This window comes from Tamandua tetradactyla, chromosome 3, assembly GCF_023851605.1.
Source record: "Tamandua tetradactyla isolate mTamTet1 chromosome 3, mTamTet1.pri, whole genome shotgun sequence".
NCBI lineage: Eukaryota > Metazoa > Chordata > Mammalia > Pilosa > Myrmecophagidae > Tamandua > Tamandua tetradactyla.
This window is the reverse complement of record NC_135329.1, coordinates 206,012,700-206,032,309: the sequence shown is the minus strand read 5'-3', so window position 1 is coordinate 206,032,309 and position 19,610 is coordinate 206,012,700. Positions and strand designations below refer to the sequence as shown.

At 37.7% G+C, this 19,610-nt stretch overlaps 1 protein-coding gene across 2 annotated transcripts in view; it reads right to left on the bottom strand.

The window, feature by feature from the left end:
* Nucleotides 1-19,610, bottom strand: part of FBXO36 (F-box protein 36) — a 155,794-nt gene that overhangs the window by 114,378 nt on the left and 21,806 nt on the right. The window lies entirely within an intron of this gene.

The window sequence follows — 19,610 nt, the reverse complement described above, 5'->3', positions numbered from 1 at the left end:
AAATACGGATGGCCAAGAGGCACATGAAGAGATGCTCAATGTCCCTGGCCATTAGAGAAATGCAAATCAAAACCACAATGAGATATCATCTCACACCCACCAGAATGGCCATTATCAACAAAACAGAAAATGACAAGTGCTGGAGAGGATGCGGAGAAAGAGGCACACTTATCCACTGTTGGTGGGAATGTTAAATGGTGCAACCACTGTGGAAGGCAGTTTGGTGGTTCCTCAAAAAACTGAATATAGAATTGCCATACGACCCAGCAATACCATTGCTAGGTATCTACTCAAAGGACTTAAGGGCAAAGATACAAATGGACATTTGCACACCAATGTTTATAGCAGCATTATTTACAATTGCAAAGAGATGGAAACAGCCAAAATGTCCATCAACAGACGAGTGGCTAAACAAACTGTGGTATATACATACGATGGAATATTATGCAGCTTTAAGACAGAATAAACTTATGAAGCATGTAATAACATGGATGGACCTAGAGAACATTATGCTGAGTGAGTCTAGCCAAAAACTAAAGGACAAATACTGTATGGTCCCACTGATGTGAACCGACATTCGAGAATAAACTTGGAATATGTCATTGGTAACAGAGACCAGCAGGAGTTAGAAACAGGGTAAGATAATGGGTAATTGGAGCTGAAGGGATACAGACTGTGCAACAGGACTAGATACAAAAACTCAAAAATGGACAGCACAATAATACCTAATTGTAATGTAATTATGTTAAAACACTGAATGAAGCTGCATCTTAGCTATAGTTTTTTGTTTGTTTGTGTCTTTTTTTTACTATTATTATTATTTTTATTTTTTTCTCTATATGAACATTCTATATCTTTTTCTGTTGTTTTGCTAGTTCTTTTCCTAAATCGATGCAAATGTACTACGAAATGATGATCATGCATCTATGCGATGATGTTAAGAATTACTGATTGCATATGTAGAATGGAATGATTTCTAAATGTTGTGTTAATTTTTTTTTCTCTAATTAATAAAAAAAATACTTATAAAAAAAAAACTAAAGGACAAATACTGTATGGTCCCACTGATGTGAACCGACATTAGAGAATAAACTTGGAATATGTCATTGGTAACAGAGACCATCAGGAGATAGAAATAGGGTAAGATAATGGGTAATTGGAGCTGAAGGGATATAGACTGTGCAGCAAGACTGGATACAAAAACTCAGAAATGGACAGCACAATACTACCTAATTGTAATGTAATTATGTTAAAACACTGAATGAAGCTGCATCTGAGGTATAATTTTTTTTTAATTTTTAAAAAATTTTTTTCTCTCTATTATCATTTTATTTCTTTTTCTGTTGTCTTTCTATTTCTTTTTCTAAATCAATGCAAATGTACTAAGAAATGATGAATATGCATCTATGTGATGATATTAAGAATTACTGATTGTATATGTAGAATGGAATGATTTCTAAATGTTGTGTTAGTTAATTTTTTTAATTAATAAAAAAAAAACAGTATTAGAATGTGTTCTAGTTTGCAAGTTGCCAGAATGTGACATACCAGAAACCAAATGGCTTTTAAAAGGGGGAATTTATTAAGTTGCAAGTTTATAGTTCTAAAACCATGGAAGTGTCCAAATTAAGGCCAGGCTATACAAATGTCCAAATTAAGGCACCAACAAGAGGTTACCTTCACTCAAGAAAGGCCAATGAAGTTTGGGGTTTGTTTCCCAGCTGGGAGGGACACATGGTGAAGTCTGCTAACTTTCTTTCCAGGCTTCTTGTTTAATGAAACTTCCCCAAGAGTGTTTTCCTCCTTCATCTCCTAAGGTCTCTGGATGCTGAGCTCTAAAGCTTTTTACCAAAATGGTTCCCTCTTAAAGGGTTCCAATAAGCAACCCCACCTTGAGTGGGTGGAGATACATCTCCATGGAAACCATCTAGTCAAAAGTTACTCCTCACAATGGGGTAGGTCACATCTCCATGAATAATCAAACAATTTCCACTCAGTAATACTTGAATGAGGATTAAAGGACATGGCTTTTCTGGGGTACACAAGAGATTTCAACTGGCATAGAATGAAAATACCCAAATAGGATAAAATCTTTTTATATGCACACATGCTTGTATATATGCAAACTCATACCCCTGTAACCCTCATATTCAATGGTAAAATTCTGAAGCCTTGACACATAAATCAGGAGCAAGACTACTATTATTCAACACTACTTTGGGCTTTGTAGATTGCGCAATAAGGTAAGAAAAGAAATAAGTGGAAAGAAGAGATTTTTATTTACAGATGTGATAGGTAATAATCTATTAGAATTAATGAAAATGTAGTAAGGAGACTATACATGAGAAATAGATACACATAAAAAACATTTTTTATAATTTAATGATGATTATATTTTTAATATAGGCAGTTAGAAGTAGATATAGGAATAAATATACTCCATTTATAATAATACAAAACTATAAAATAGCTAAAAATAAATAAAAAAACCCATATAGAACCTAACCTTAAATTATTCAATTTCATCAACAGACCTAAAATCAATACCTGAACAAACTGAGAGACATCTCATATTCCTAGATTGGAATTTTTAATTTCATTAAAAAAAATTACCCCTTTCCAAATTAATAAACCTAAAGCAATAACAATCAGAATTCAGTCCTATTGTAACGAGAACAAAATTACTTTAAATTCATGTAGTAAAACAAATGTGTGAAAATTTCCAGGAAAGTCTATTCATACTATAAACGTATAATAGTATGGCATTTATATACAAGTTAACAAATATATCGATAGAACAGAATCAAGTTCAGAAGTAGTTTCAGGTATACACGGGAAACTAATTAATGGTAATTGTGTTATTTTTAGTTGGGAGGAAAAGGATGACTTATTTAATAAATAGTGTTGCCATGATGAGCCATCCATCTAAAAGAAATAAATTCAAACCCCTACTTCCTACCACAGTTCAAAACAACTTCTTGATGGACTAATAATGTTACATGTAAAAAAAATAGCACTCTAAGATGTTAGAAAAAGTGTACTCCTTTTACAATGATAAATAGTAATTATAACATTTTCATTTTAGAAAAAAAGTGTCACCACACATTCCACACTAAGAATGATCTTGCGACTTCCTGGAAGATGGCGGCTTAGTAAGACGCGCGGATCTTAGTTTCTTCTCCAGGACACCTACTAGGGGAGTAGAAACGATACAGAAAGCGCCCAAAGCCACAACAGAGATAAAAAAGACAGCGTACCCCATCCTGGAACGGCTGGCTGGCTGAGAGAAGCAACTCGGGTGAGATCGCCGAGGCGCGCGGGCCTTACCGGGCGGGGTGGCAAGCGGCCGGAGTTACTCCCTTCCCCCTTCCCGGGCCGGCTGGGAGAATTGGAGAGGCGGTCCCCTGAAACAAAGACGGCTGGCGCCCACACCACGCGCAGCCCCCGGACCAACTGAGAGAATTGGATCGGAAACCCCCAGGCCGCGGAGAACGGTGACGGGTGGGGGAGGCCCCTTCCAAACCCGTGACTCCCGGGGAACGTGCACTCTCTCGGGCGGGCCGCTGCCGCCGACGCCCTCCCGCCACGCTTGTTGCCCAGGACCGACTAGGAAATTCGGACGGGCTCTTTCCCTGGCTGCAGCGACCAGCAACCCTCCCTGCGTTCGGACCGAGGGCCGGCTCAAGCCGCTTCAGCTAGCGAACCCCCAGGACGGCGAGAGTTTTCCAAAGTTTAAGGTCCCACAGCACCTTTTACTGGTGGGACCCGCAGACAAACGTGTGCCACGTGCGCCACATACTGGGCAAGATAAGAAAAACAGATCCCAGAGATTTCACAGAAAAATATTACAACCTTGCTGGGTCCAACACCAAGAGAAATCTGAATAAATGCCCAGATGCCAGCAGCAGAAGATAACTGTCCACGCTCAAAAGATTGAGAATATGGCTCAGTCAAAGGAACAAACCAATAGCTCAAATGAGACACAAGAGCTGAGACAACTAATGCTGAATATACGAACAGAAATGGAAAACCTCTTCAAAAATGAAATCGATAAATTGAGGGAGGACATGAAGAGGACATGGGCTGAACATAAAGAAGAAATAGAAAAACTGAAAAAACAAATCGCAGAACTTATGGAAGTGAAGGATAAAGTAGCAAACATAGAAAAAATAATGGATAGCTACAATGATAGATTTAAAGAGACAGAAGATAGAATTAGTGATTTGGAGGATGGAACATCTGAATTCCAAAAAGAAACAGAAACTATAGGGAAAAGAATGGAAAAATTTGAACAGGGTATCAGGGAACTCAAGGACAATATGAACCGCACAAATATACGTGTTGTGGGTGTCCCAGAAGGAGAAGAGAAGGGAAAAGGAGGAGAAAAACTAATGGAAGAAATTATCACTGAAAATTTCCCAACTCTTATGAAAGACCTAAAATTACAGATCCAAGAAGTGCAGCGCACCCCAAAGAGATTAGACCCAAATAGGCGTTCTCCAAGACACTTACTAGTTAGAATGTCAGAGGTCAAAGAGAAAGAGAAGATCTTGAAAGCAGCAAGAGAAAAACAATCCATTACATACAAGGGAAACCCAATAAGACTTTGTGTAGATTTCTCAGCAGAAACCATGGAAGCTAGAAGACAGTGGGATGATATATTTAAAATACTAAAAGAGAAAAACTGCCAACCAAGACTCCTATATCCAGCAAAATTATCCTTCAAAAATGAGGGAGAAATTAAAACATTCTCAGACAAAAAGTCACTGAAAGAATTTGTGACCAAGAGACCAGCTCTGCAAGAAATACTAAAGGGAGCACTAGAGTCAGATACAAAAAGACAGAAGAGAGAGATATGGAAAAGAGTGTAGAAAGAAGGAAAATCAGATATGATGTATATAATACAAAAGGCAAAATGTTAGAGGAAAATATTATCCAAACAGTAATAACACTGAATGTCAATGGACTGAATTCCCCAATCAAAAGACATAGATTGGCAGAATGGATTAAAAAACAGGATCCTTCTATATGCTGTCTACAGGAAACACATCTTAGACCCAAAGATAAACATAGGTTGAAAGTGAAAGGTTGGGAAAAGATATTTCATGCAAATAACAACCAGAAAAGAGCAGGAGTGGCTATACTAATATCCAACAAATTAGACTTCAAATGTAAAACAGTTAAAAGAGACAAAGAAGGACACTATATACTAATAAAAGGAACAATTAAACAAGAAGACATAACAATCATAAATATTTACGCACCGAATCAGAATGCCCCAAAATACGTGAGGAATATACTGCAAACACTGAAAAGGGAAATAGACTCATATACCATAATAGTTGGAGACTTCAACTCACCACTCTCATCAAGGGACAGAACATCTAGACAGAGGATCAACAAAGAAATAGAGAATCTGAATATTACTATAAATGAACTAGACTTAATAGACATTTATAGGACATTACATCCCACAACAGCAGGATACACCTTTTTCTCAAGTGCTCATGGATCATTCTCAAAGATAGACCATATGCTGGGTCACAAAGCAAGTCTTAACAAATTTAAAAAGATTGAAATCTTACACAACACTTTCTCGGACCATAAAGGAATGATGTTGGAAATCAATAATAGGCAGAGTGCCAGAAAATTCACAAATACGTGGAGGCTCAACAACACACTCCTAAACAACGACTGGGTCAAAGAAGAAATTGCAAGAGAAATTAGCAAATACCTCGAGGCGAATGAAAATGAAAACACAACATATCAAAACTTATGGGAGGCAGCAAAGGCAGTGCTAAGAGGGAAATTTATTGCTCTAAATGCCTATATCAGAAAAGAAGAAAAGGCAAAAATTCAGGAATTAACTATCCATTTGGAAGAACTGGAGAAAGAACAGCAAGCTAACCCCAAAGCAAGCAAAAGGAAAGAAATAACAAAGATTAGAGCACAAATAAATGAAATTGAAAACATGAAAACAATAGAGAAAATCAATAAGGCCAGAAGTTGGTTCTATGAGAAAATCAATAAGATTGATGGGCCCTTAGCAAGATTGACAAAAAGAAGAAGAGAGAGGATGCAAATAAATAAGATCAGAAATGGAAGAGGAGACATAACTACTGACCTCACAGAAATAAAGGAGGTAATAACAGGATACTATGAACAACTTTACGCTAATAAATACAACAATTTAGAGGAAATGGACGGGTTCCTGGAAAGACATGAACAACCAACTTTGACTCAAGAAGAAATAGATGACCTCAACAAACCAATCACAAGTAAAGAAATTGAATTAGTCATTCAAAAGCTTCCTAAAAAGAAATGTCCAGGACCAGATGGCTTCACATGTGAATTCTACCAAACGTTCCAGAAAGAATTAGTACCAATTCTCTTCAAACTCTTCAAAAAAATCGAAGTGGAGGGAAAACTACCTAATTCATTCTATGAAGCCAACATCACCCTCATACCAAAACCAGGCAAAGATATTACAAAAAAAGAAAACTACAGACCAATCTCTCTAATGAATACAGATGCAAAAATCCTCAATAAAATTCTAGCAAATCGTATCCAACAACACATTAAAAGAATTATACATCATGACCAAGTAGGATTCATCCCAGGTATGCAAGGATGGTTCAACATAAGAAAATCAATTAATGTAATACACCATATCAACAAATCAAAGCAGAAAAATCACATGATCATCTCAATTGATGCAGAGAAGGCATTCGACAAGATTCAACATCCTTTCCTGTTGAAAACACTTCAAAAGATAGGAATACAAGGGAACTTCCTTAAAATGATAGAGGGAATATATGAAAAACCCACAGCTAATATCATCCTCAATGGGGAAAAATTGAAAACTTTCCCCCTAAGATCAGGAACAAGACAAGGATGTCCACTATCACCACTATTATTCAACATTGTGTTGGAGGTTCTAGCCAGAGCAATTAGACAAGAAAAAGAAATACAAGGCATCAAAATTGGAAAGGAAGAAGTAAAACTATCACTGTTTGCAGACGATATGATACTATACGTCGAAAACCCGGAAAAATCCACAACAAAACTACTAGAGCTAATAAATGAGTACAGCAAAGTAGCAGGTTACAAGATCAACATTCAAAAATCTGTAGCATTTCTATACACTAGTAATGAACAAGCTGAGGGGGAAATCAAGAAACGAATCCCATTTACAATTGCAACTAAAAGAATAAAATACCTAGGAATAAATTTAACTAAAGAGACAAAAAACCTATATAAAGAAAACTACAAAAAACTGCTAAAAGAAATCACAGAAGACCTAAATAGATGGAAGGGCATACCGTGTTCATGGATTGGAAGACTAAATATAGTTAAGATGTCAATCCTACCTAAATTGATTTACAGATTCAATGCAATACCAATCAAAATCCCAACAACTTATTTTTCAGAAATAGAAAAACCAATAAGCAAATTTATCTGGAAGGGCAGGGTGCCCCGAATTGCTAAAAACATCTTGAGGAAAAAAAACGAAGCTGGAGGTCTCGCGCTGCCTGACTTTAAGGCATATTATGAAGCCACAGTGGTCAAAACAGCATGGTATTGGCATAAAGATAGATATATCGACCAATGGAATCGAATAGAGTGCTCAGATATAGACCCTCTCATCTATGGACATTTGATCTTTGATAAGGCAGTCAAGCCAACTCACCTGGGACAGAGCAGTCTCTTCAATAAATGGTGCCTAGAGAACTGGATATCCATATGCAAAAGAATGAAAGAAGACCCATCTCTCACACCCTATACAAAAGTTAACTCAAAATGGATCAAAGATCTAAACATTAGGTCTAAGACCATAAAACAGTTAGAGGAAAATGTTGGGAGATATCTTATGGATCTTACAACTGGAGGCGGTTTTATGGACCTTAAACCTAAAGCAAGAGCACTGAAGAAGGAAATAAATAAATGGGAACTCCTCAAAATTAAACACTTTTGTGCATCAAAGAACTTCATCAAGAAAGTAGAAAGACAGCCTTCACAATGGGAGACAATATTTGGAAATGATATATCAGATAAAGGTCTAGTATCCAGAATTTATAAAGAGATTGTTCATCTCAACAACAAAAAGACAGCCAACCCAAATACAAAATGGGAAAAAGACTTGAACAGACACCTCTCAGAAGAGGAAATACGGATGGCCAAGAGGCACATGAAGAGATGCTCAATGTCCCTGGCCATTAGAGAAATGCAAATCAAAACCACAATGAGATATCATCTCACACCCACCAGAATGGCCATTATCAACAAAACAGAAAATGACAAGTGCTGGAGAGGATGCGGAGAAAGAGGCACACTTATCCACTGTTGGTGGGAATGTCAAAGGGTGCAACCACTGTGGAAGGCAGTTTGGCGGTTCCTCAAAAAGCTGAATATAGAATTGCCATACGACCCAGCAATACCATTGCTAGGTATCTACTCAAAGGACTTAAGGGCAAAGACACAAACGGACATTTGCACACCAATGTTTATAGCAGCATTATTTACAATTGCAAAGAGATGGAAACAGCCAAAATCTCCATCAACAGAAGAGTGGCTAAACAAACTGTGGTATATACATACGATGGAATATTATGCAGCTTTAAGACAAGATAAACTTATGAACCATGTAATAACATGGATGGACCTAGAGAATATTATGCTGAGTGAATCCAGCCAAAAACTAAAGGACAAATACTGTATGGTCCCACTGATGTGAACGGACATTCGAGAATAAACTTGAAATATGTCATTGGTAACAGAGTTCAGCAGGAGTTAGAAACAGGGTAAGACAATGGGTAATTGAAGCTGAAGGGATACAGACTGTGCAACAGGACTAGATACAAAAACTCAAAAATGGACAGCACAATAATACCTAATTGTAAAGTAATCATGTTAAAACACTGAATGAAGCTGCATCTGAGCTATAGGTTTTTGTTTTGTTTTGTTTTGATTTTACTATTATTACTTTTATTTTTTTCTCTATATTAACATTCTATATCTTTTTCGGTTATGTTGCTAGTTCTTCTAAACCAATGCAAATGTACTAAGAAATGATGATCATGCATCTATGTGATGATGTTAAGAATTAATGATTGCATGTGTAGAATGGTATGATCTCTAAATGTTGGGTTAATTTCTTTTTTTCCGTTAATTAAAAAAAGAGAAGGGATAATTGGAGATGAAGGGATACAGACTGTACAACGGGACTGGATATAAAAACTCAGAAATGGACAGCACAATACTACCCAATTGTAATGCAATTATGTTAAAACACTGAATGAAGCTGCATGTGAGGTATAGGTTTTTTGTTTTTGTTTTTTTTGTTTTTTTTTCTTTCTATTATTGTTTTAATTCTTATTCTGTTGTCTTTTTATTTCTTTTTCTAAATCGATGCAAATGTACTAAGAAATGATGAATATGCAACTATGTGATGTTATTAAGAATTACTGATTGTACATGTAGATTGGAATGATTTCTAATTGTTTTGTTAATTCTTTTTTTAATTAATAAAATTAAAAAAAATTAAAAAAAAAAAAAAAAAAAAAAGAATGATCTTGCATGCTTTTAATACCATTCTTATTCTCGGGCTGGCATCACAGAGCCAGAATTTCAGACTTAACTGATTAGAAGCAGTTACTTTAACTTGATAATTTACTACAGAGATGGTAGCTAATACTTTTGCTTCCCCTTCTAGAATCTTGAGACAGTAACTTTAAGCAATATTCTTTCTAGAAGAAAAAAACTCCTACTCCAGTAAATCAAATTGGAGAACCTATAGAATTCATGATTACTGTCATTTTCTCCCTCTTGTGCATAAAGTCTTGGATGTTTACAACACAGACATAAAATCTCATGAGGCAGATTTTTTTGAAAGCAAAAATTTGCATAGGGAAAAGAGGATAAGTAAGAAAAAGGGAAATGCCGATGGCAAAAGTCTTTCCAAATGAAAATGAGTACAAAATCCAATCTGATTTTGTCCTGAGGTTATTCTTATGCATAATGTAGATACCAGGTTACTCTGGAGGTTATTCTTATACATTATATAGATAGTCCTTTTTAGGTTTATGGTTTATTAGAGTGGCTGGAGGGAAGTACCTGAAACTGTTGCGCTGTGTTCCAGTAGCCTTGATTGTTGAAGAGGATTGTATAAAGATATAACTTTTACAATGTTACTGTGTGATTGTGAAAACCTGTGTCTGATGCTCCTTATATCCAGGGTATGGACAGATGGATAAAATAAATAAGCAATAGGTGGACAAAGCATAAAATAAATTGGGTAGATGGAAACACTAGTGGTCAAGGAGAGGGAGGGGTAAGGGGTACAGGGGATGTATGAGCTTTTCTTTTTATTTGTTTTTCTGGTGTGACACAAATGTTCTAAAAATGATGATGGTGATAAATACACAATGATGTGATGATATGTTTGAGCCACTGATTGGACACCATGTATATGTGTGAAGATTTCTCATAAAAATACTTTTAAAAAATCCAATCTGGTTCCTTATGATTCAGGGGGGAAAAGTCATATAAGCAGCAAGAGGGTAAAATGTGAATATCAGTTCAAAATTCGGGTGTGTCGCTGACTAATTGTTCCTACAGTGTGAAGCACAAATGGGGCATCAAGAGCACCTGGGCAGCTCTGCACTCAAAGGGAAACTCTAGCTTTAAAGGACTTTGCTAGCTGGGTGACCTTGGGTGGTCTCGCCTCTCAGTTTCTGCAGCTGGAAAAGAGACAATAATACCTCTGGCCTCTGTCATAATGTTCTGGAGCTGTAAGAACATGTAAACATGCTTGGCATAGTACCAGATGCATTTTAATTTTCCTTTTCCATTAAATCACTATTGGAATTTGTTTATTTGACAGGTTGAGAATAGACGTAGTTCCCCAAGTTTGCAATGAGGAACATAGATCCACTGTTGCATGACAGCTGGAGAACTCTATGAAACCCACAATTTTCTAAGTCTGAGATTATGGGGCCATTACAAACTCGTAGAAAGACAGAGTGAGGCCGTGCCACACTAGTCACTCTAAAACATACACTCTGCAGAGGCCTGTCCCAAGGACACTAAGTGTGCCTGCCAAGCAGGCGTGCTACCTCTCCAAGAAGCTCAAACAGCTGTATGAATAATAGAGCAAACTGAGAAAGAGAACTGTGAACACAGATGGAAGTGGGACTTCTTTTTTTTGTATTAGTTCAATATTGTCTTCTGGAACACAGCTCGGATCAAATTAATCCTCCTGGAACCCTCCAAAAGCTTCCCAGATATAGGCAGGACAACTGACTTAGCAGGCACACAGGCCCCCGTGTCGCTGGCTCCCCTTCACGGGCTGCCTCTTGGGATGTGCCCGACCCTAAACCTGAAAGTTTCTTTTTCGTGAGATTACTGTTTACAACTTGAAAGTGTCTATGGTACAAAGTAGTAATTTAGTTGTGAAAATCTTACTTTAGAAATTTCCCCGAGGTTTCTCTGGGGTCCAGCTAGCTGCCGGCACTGATTACCTTGGCAGACCCAGTTTGTCGGGAAAGCAGACAGCTCATCTCTTAATAAGGCAAATATGTGCTATGAGAAATACAATTTCTCTCCTTCCCTCTCTCTTTACCTCACTCTCTCCCTTCTTTTTCTCTTTCTTCCCTTTCAATACTGCAAGCATGCCATTTTCCTCTTGCTACCTCCCCATTCCCTAACACTGTCCCTTCAAACCTACCCTGGGGTTATGTCCTCTCTGTCTTCTTTCAGTCTCTCTCAACACTAATGTTTCTCTCTTCCCTACAGTTTCCTTTCTTCTTATTTACAAAATGAATACCTTGAATACCTGCATCTATGTGCTCTCTCACTACATACCTGATGTTCCCAAATGAATAACCACCAAAGCAACTGTGTTTTGGGGAATTAAATATTTCCTAATTAAATTAAGTTAGATATGTTGAAATTGGATGTATTTTGTCTAAATCTTTGTTAGCTTCCAGAATGATAATGATAAATAACCGCAGGCCTACCACATGCCATGTGGGACATATATTACAAACTTTATCCAATCTGATCTTTTCAACACTAGGAGTTTGGCAGCAGTGTTCATTTTACAGATTAATAAACTGAGACACAGAGAAGTATAGAAAAACTTGCTTTAAATCATTCACTAGCCAGTGGGACTCAATCCAGGTTTAGCTGACTCTAGAGCCTCTAAACCTGTATTGAATTTATGCATGTGACCTTACTGGAATGACAAGAAACCTTAGCTTTTCACTGTCCATATTGATGGAGGAGAGCAGTGGTGTCTATAATCCTTGATAATGCTAATTTACAAATCCTTTGTGTTTGCCATTGGATGGGTATTGTACTTATATTTGATGAGGATTTGAGTGATGGGCTGAGAAGTCATAACACCTCATTCAGTCCATAAACACAGAGGTACTGTTCCAGCCTCTGGGGTTATGTCTGTTAACAAAACAGACAACACCCTCTGCCTTCAGGGTGTTGGGGATTTCATTCTATGGGGGAGATGGACAATAAAGTAAGTATATATTTCACAGTGTGTTGGGTCATAAATGCTCAGAAGTAAAATAAATTAGCAAAACAAGATGGGAGTGATGGAGGCAGGGAATGGGGATCCACTTTAAATAGAGTGGTCTTGAGAGATCTGACTGATACAGTGTCATCTGAACCCTTCAGAAGCCAGGTGATGAGAACACAGAAAGAGTTAGTGTACTATTTTGCTTCTCCACCCAGCATGCCCTATGAAGCCCTTCCAAACAGGAATGTATAAGCAAAATTCCCTCTTGGCATTCTATTCTGAAGTTGTGTGGCTTACTTGAGATGAGTCATACCTGTAGTGCACACCACAACTCCTGGCATTATGTCTAAAACGCTTTCCTGCTAAACTACTGATTATAAGGGAGAAAAGAGCAGGGAAGCAATCATGAATGCTTTCCCTCAAACGAGTTGCTGTTTGCTTGTTCATTTGTTTTCATGTCTGTGTGTTTTCCTTGGCCAGTTCTTCGAAGGCATTTTTCTGGAGCATCCTGATAGCTCAGCCCAAAACAACCTCCATGCAGAAGATGCTCTCAACCTCACTGCGGAATTCACCTCTGCATGAGCTGCATCCTGTCTCCCTGTCCAGTATCATTTCTTGCCATCAGCCCAGTGAATTCTCTGAAAGCAGCATCTTATTACATTGCCAAGCATTCACATATGCATTGCTAAAGCCTAGAACATTTTTCTCACTTCATCCCTTCACTTGTTCTCCTGAAAAACTCATTGTTCAAGACTTAATTTGAGTCACTTTCATTGTGTCATGACAAGCAGTAAAAGCTCTTACTTGTCCGCCACTTCAACTAGCTACCTGCTGGATGGACAAGCGGTCTCCATTCTCTCCGCAAAACACTTACCCTTCAATCTGTGACAAGACCTTAAAAACGATTTGAGTCAAACCTTCAGATCATTCATTTGCTTATTGCTCCAATACATTTATCAATCAAATAAATCTTTATTGCGCACCTACTACTTGCAAAGCAGTGAGCCAGACAACCATTGGTACATGGGGAGAGGGGAGCATAAAAAATGAATAACATGGTCTTCTTGTTCAAAAAAATCATCTAGTTGTAGAGCCAGATTAGGAATACAAAGTAATAGAAAACAAAGAGTTATTTATGTGAACTTGCAAAAGATGGAATGACAACGTACCTGAATATATACTGTTATAGGAATGTAATAAGAAGGACTGTCACCTTACTAATGCAAGTGTGAAAAATACAATTTTTTCCAATATATCAATGTTATTTTATTTACTTTTGAATGGGTGATACATGCACACAGTAATGAACAGGGTAACAGGGATAAGCGTCTCCGCTGCAACTACGAGTTTCCTAAACTGAATCTCAATCACTTGGCATCTCCTTCACCTCCACTTAGTTTCCAAGGATAAGTAGTGCGTCTCCCTTGCCATCATCTACAAGTCAGCAACAAGTGGGATGCTCTCAGCCCCACGGGCAGGCACAGGTCACAGCTGTGGCCATCTCCTCCTGGCCCCCTCAGCAAGGCCTCCCCACTCCATGCACTCTGGGCCACATCTCCTAAGGCTCCCAAGTTCCGCAAGGCACCCCAAGACCTCCCGGCTGGCCCTCCTACTCCTACTCTGCCTTGGAAAGGTGAGGTTGAAAGTCTGCTCAGCTCAGCTCTTGGAGCTTCAGTCTTCTAGGGAATCCACTGGGTTATTGACCTTCACCTCAAACTAGCTTGGAAGGAAAGAGCAGAAGACGCTGCCTGGACAGCAGCATTTAAATTCTCTTTCCTCTTTTTTAAATCTCCTCTGCCTCCCACAATCCATTATCTGTGCCAAACCTAGGTCCCCACCCTCCAAGTGTCTGGGCTTTTCTTTTTTTAATTAGAGAAGTTGTGAGTTTACAAAACAAACATGCATAATATACTGCCAACACTTGTTTGAGCTGTTGAAATTTAAAATCCTAGGCCCTTGCATCTCAAAAAGCCTTGTCTTAAGAAACTGAAAATTTCTTTTTCCGTTTTTGTCTGCCATTCCTCCCCTAAGGTAATGAATGAATCTGACTTATATGAAGAAAGAAGTTGAAGGGAAAAGGAAAAGTCGTTGATCCTCAGTTAAATCTAAAGTATTGGCTGGCCTTTGTCTAGTTATGACACCTTCTAAATTTACAATTTATAATAAAGCAACACTTTAAAATATTTATATTAAGTGCAGCAATTAAAATAATTTATGAAATGTTTCCTTGGGGGAGAAAAAAACATTCTTGGGGGAAAGAAAGTATAAACAAAACACACTTTACTCAAAAAGTTTTTTTCCAAGTTACATCCATGACCACAATGCAAAATTTGGCAAGAGCTTTCATGTCAATATTTATGAAGCTCCATTCTCCAATTCAGGATTTATAACTGCTGACCCAGTATTTTCATGGTCCTTACTCTCTAAGCTAAAGCGGAATTGAACAAAATCATTTGTAAGCATTTGACGAATTATGCAGTCTCCTAAACCTTTTCTTCTTTCCAGTCCAGAAATCTGATCTTCGACAGAGCTCACCTTCTCTCCATCACCTTATATCCCTCCTTCACTCACCCTCAGATCCAGCTCTTGCTTTTAATTTGAGTTGTGATGTTAGCTCAAGTTCCTAGTTCTGTAGCTCCTGGCAGCTGTCTTGGGCCAGTCTCCCCTGTCCTGGAGCTCAGGGTGCCTTCTGGCATCACTGAGGCTACATGTTAAGATTCATTTTTCCTGATGTGAAATTTCCTCCAATGTGGGTCCTGTTTGCTAGTGTGCTGGAGCACCTCTTCCATACTCTGTATTCAGTGACATCACGTTGGCAGCTGAAACTCAGCCACAGTGGGAATATTTACACCAAAGGAATTGGCAAATGCTACACACGTTTGGGCTTTTTTATTTCCTGGACAGCCAGCTGTAAAAAATTTACCAGCACATCACTGATGTTCCTTAATGTTCTTCTGATAGACAGCTAGTAGGTTTTCTACTCTCCACACCTCCTGCTGTAACTTCCTGAAAACTAACCTTCACACAGCTGCTCCCAGAGTGCTCATCTAAAATATCAACAACCTCCTGTTCACAATTCTCAAAGCAACCCACTATCTACAATTTTCAAAGATTCCCCATTCCCTTCAGGTTTTTGGTATTGCATAGGAAGACCTCCTTAATTTGACCCTTCTTATCTACCCAGCCTATTTCTTACCTTACATTTCAGTCTCTCTATATACAACCACTTGCACTCATTTTCCTCTCCTCTGAGCCTTTGCATTGGCTGTTCCTTCTGCCTGGAATACTCACTCCAGGGATGATAACTTGACCTTCCTCTTCAGCCCCAGGCTGGTTAGATGCCTCTCCCCATGTACTCTCACAGCATCCTGTTCATAAATCTACCACAGCACTTAAGCCACTGCACAAAAAACTGCAGGCTTGTTGAGTTCCCAGGTAAGCTGCCAGGGACTGTGACCTTCCCTCCAATCCTGGAGGACAGGACTCTTGGTAGTTCTCTCTTGGGCCTTCTCCTCATTTCATTGTGCAGGGTCTGGGTGATCTCATCCCTTCCTAAGTATTCTTCTTGGCTTCCTACAATCTCTGAGCTGATGATTCACCATTTCTACCTCCAGATATCTTAGTCTAAGGAATATCCCCACCTGCATCTGCTACCTCAGTATATTTAAAGCAGAATCCAACATCTCCTCCTCCAAACCTCCTCCTAGGTTTGTAACTGAGAAATCAGGATTTAAGAGATAATTTTGATAACTGAATTGTTATATAGATATTCCTTCTTGCTTTTTGGTATGTTGGAGTAGACAGAAGGAAATACCCAAAATCTCTAAATTGCAATCCAGCTGCCTTGATCTCTGATAATGTCTGTATGGCCTTTATCTTGTGCCCCTGGGATTATAAAAAAATTGTGGCTAACCTACATTTGCACCCATTTATCCAGTTTTTCAAAATTAGAATCTTGTGATCACTAAAGAGAGCCCCTAAAGTTTATTAGTGAAGGGTTTGGGGTCAGCCCAGAACTAACTCACCCTAAGTCCAAAGTTAACTTGATAACCAAGACTGGATCTAACCAAAATGGGTCAGCCTGACATGCGCAGTAGCATAGACTTTAACCCACAAGTCACCTGTACCTCATTATAATAGTAAAAATCACACTCATCAATTCTTAGCTGCCGTACAGGAGACCCGGGTTTGATTTCCAGCCCATGCATTCCCCCCACCCCCCGCCCCACAAAAAAATTCAACAAATAGTGCCACAATAATGGGATACTCAGATGGAAAAAGAATGAAATGTGACCCCCACCACATACAAAAAAAAAAAAAAATTACACCCATCATCATATTAAGGCCGCCATTTTCTTACATATGTTCTGTGATGCTCAATAATTAGATCACTTCTAATTACATCATCTGGGACCACTCTGTTCATTATCCTGAACCCTGCACATCTTTTTTGCTGATAAAACTCTCAAAATTACTGCAGTTCAGGGAGACAGATTTGGGGCTGCTAGGCCATCTGCTCTCCTATTATGCACCTAGTAATAAACTTTCTCTCTCTTTGAAACCCCTATGTCTCAGGAATTGGTCATTTCAGTGCACAGGCAAAAGAATCCATCTCCTTTTTCTGATAACATGCATGTCCAGTGACTGCCACAATGAGGAGACGTCATTCACATATTGGGTCCTCACTGAACAACTGAGAAAAGTGAGATTCAAAGAGTGTCATTGACCAAGATTCTAATTTAGTCCTGTCCAACACCTATTCCTTGTCTTTATTCCTCATTTTTTATTCACACCCATCATGTCACAGAATCCACCTGTGCGAAGGTTACCATTATCCTCCCAACTTCCATGCCCATCTTTATTTTACTATACTTCTCTGCAGCATTTGACAGCCTTCCTGCTTTCTGTCCCTTCCCAGAATGGCCCCAGATTTCCATGCTGTAGGATTCCTTGCCTTTCACTGTCTCCTTATGTTTGTACGGGATGTTAGTGTTTGCCTTGGCCTAGAACTCCTTCTTCCCCTCTTCATATGACAGTGAGGCTTTCCATGGCCCAGACTCTAAGTTCCCCAGTGTCTATAGTTTTATTTTTATCTCTCTGTGACTACTACTGGCTTGAGCACCATTCCAAGACAAACTCTGTATCTTAGTCCTTTTCTTTTCTTCTTCTTTTTTTTTAACCTGCAGTATCTAGCATAGTGCAGGGCCTAAGTTGAATTCAGTAAGTATTTGAATGAATTATTGAATAAATTAATAGGTTGAATTGTCCCATGTCACAAGGCCAGTTAAATGGTAGAAATCAAATCAAGAAGGATCAACGATTTTTTTCTACTATACTGTACTATTGAAAATGACAGTGAGTTTCTGGGTATTAGAAGAAGTAATTAATATGTGGGGATATAAGCTACACAAATCTGGACTTTGAAAGAAGCAAAATTCTACTGATGCACCTAATATTTGTATTCAAATGTGTATTTATAGAATTATGCTCATAAATTAAACATTTAGATTTATCTCACATTAATTTATCAGATTTTAATATGCTTTTATGTACACTTGTTATGCACTTAGGTGTTTTCCTTAATTTACGGTCAAAAAGAATAAACCAAAGCTACCAAGAAATCTCAACAGCTGAGAAAACCTTGTTATGAAATTATCACAAAAGCATTTTCTGTGAATGAGTAAACAGTATTTTCTATTAAATGAAATTTAGTTTTTTAATCAGATTAAATAAATTTAAAATTAAGACTAAATTTAGCTACATCTTCTGAATTTATAGATTTTTACAATTTACAAGTGACTAAAACATGGGGCTAAAAAAATCTATTACTAGCTGCTTTTATTTTTTTCTGAAATGTTGAGTGACTTTTATTGGCAGGGGAGGTGATGGGAAATTGTTGTGATAAAAGTGAAGAAGGAATTCTTCTGCACTGTTATTTAAATGGACTAAACAGATAATGGAGATTGAATTTCTCAAAAGGGAGGTTTTGCAGACTGGGCTTCAGGTTATTTCTGGTCAAACTGGCGGACAAGCCTCAAATTAAAAAAGAAGTGAGGGGGAAGGGGACTGACATTTTGTAGAATTTTCAACTTGACAGATATTGGGGTAAACAGGTCTTAAAGTAAACAACTATAAGAAGCCTTATCTATTCAAGGTGTCCTACAAGTTTATTTCCATTTAAGGACTATGAGTTGTACGAATTCACCTCATTCCTTCATCAAAAATTAAACCTTTTGTAACAAAAAATAAAATGAAATAAAACCTAAAAAAATGATAAATGTCCTGAGATTGGGGTGGGGAGATAAACTGCATAGTGCTACTTTGGAATAGGAGCTTACCTTTAAAAACTCAAAATGTCAATGACATTAATGATTTATTTTACAAAAAAAGATTAATCACTATATACTGTGTGCATAAACATATACCTTGTTAGATATACTAGTAATTACTATGATATATTTCTATAGGAAAATAAAAACTAGGAGTCTTAAGTGACTGGATTACTTTGAAAACATAAACACAATTCCTCTCTCCACCCCAACATCCCAGATCTATAAAAAGAAAATGAAAAATTGAAATATGCTATCCATTAAAATGGCCATCTAAGTCCCAATTATTTTATCAGTAGAAAGTTAAGAAATCTGCCAATTAGGATGTCTCTACCTAGTATGGACTACCACAAAAAAGGTAAGTTTTTCCTGGAGTATGTTTTCATTTATTTGACCGTTAGCAATAATGGTCCCACCTCTTCCTCAACAGTAAACTGGCCAAAGTTCACACAGTAATTTCTAATGATATTAATTTTTAAGAGGTACATTTTAAAACAACTAGAAAGGCTTTATAGTTTTTATAACAATGATAAAGCTGATTGTAATCCTTGTAAAAGCATAATTTAAAAGCAGGGGAAGTTCAAAAAAAAAAAGCATCTAAAATCCCAGTTCCAAGAATGAAAGAGTGTTCTTAAAGACATTTTCCTAAAATTTCTCAGAATATATTTACATTTATAGATAGATTTGAATGTGTATGTTTGTGTACGAGTACGTGTATAAAATGGGTTGGCTTAAACAATGGGAATTTA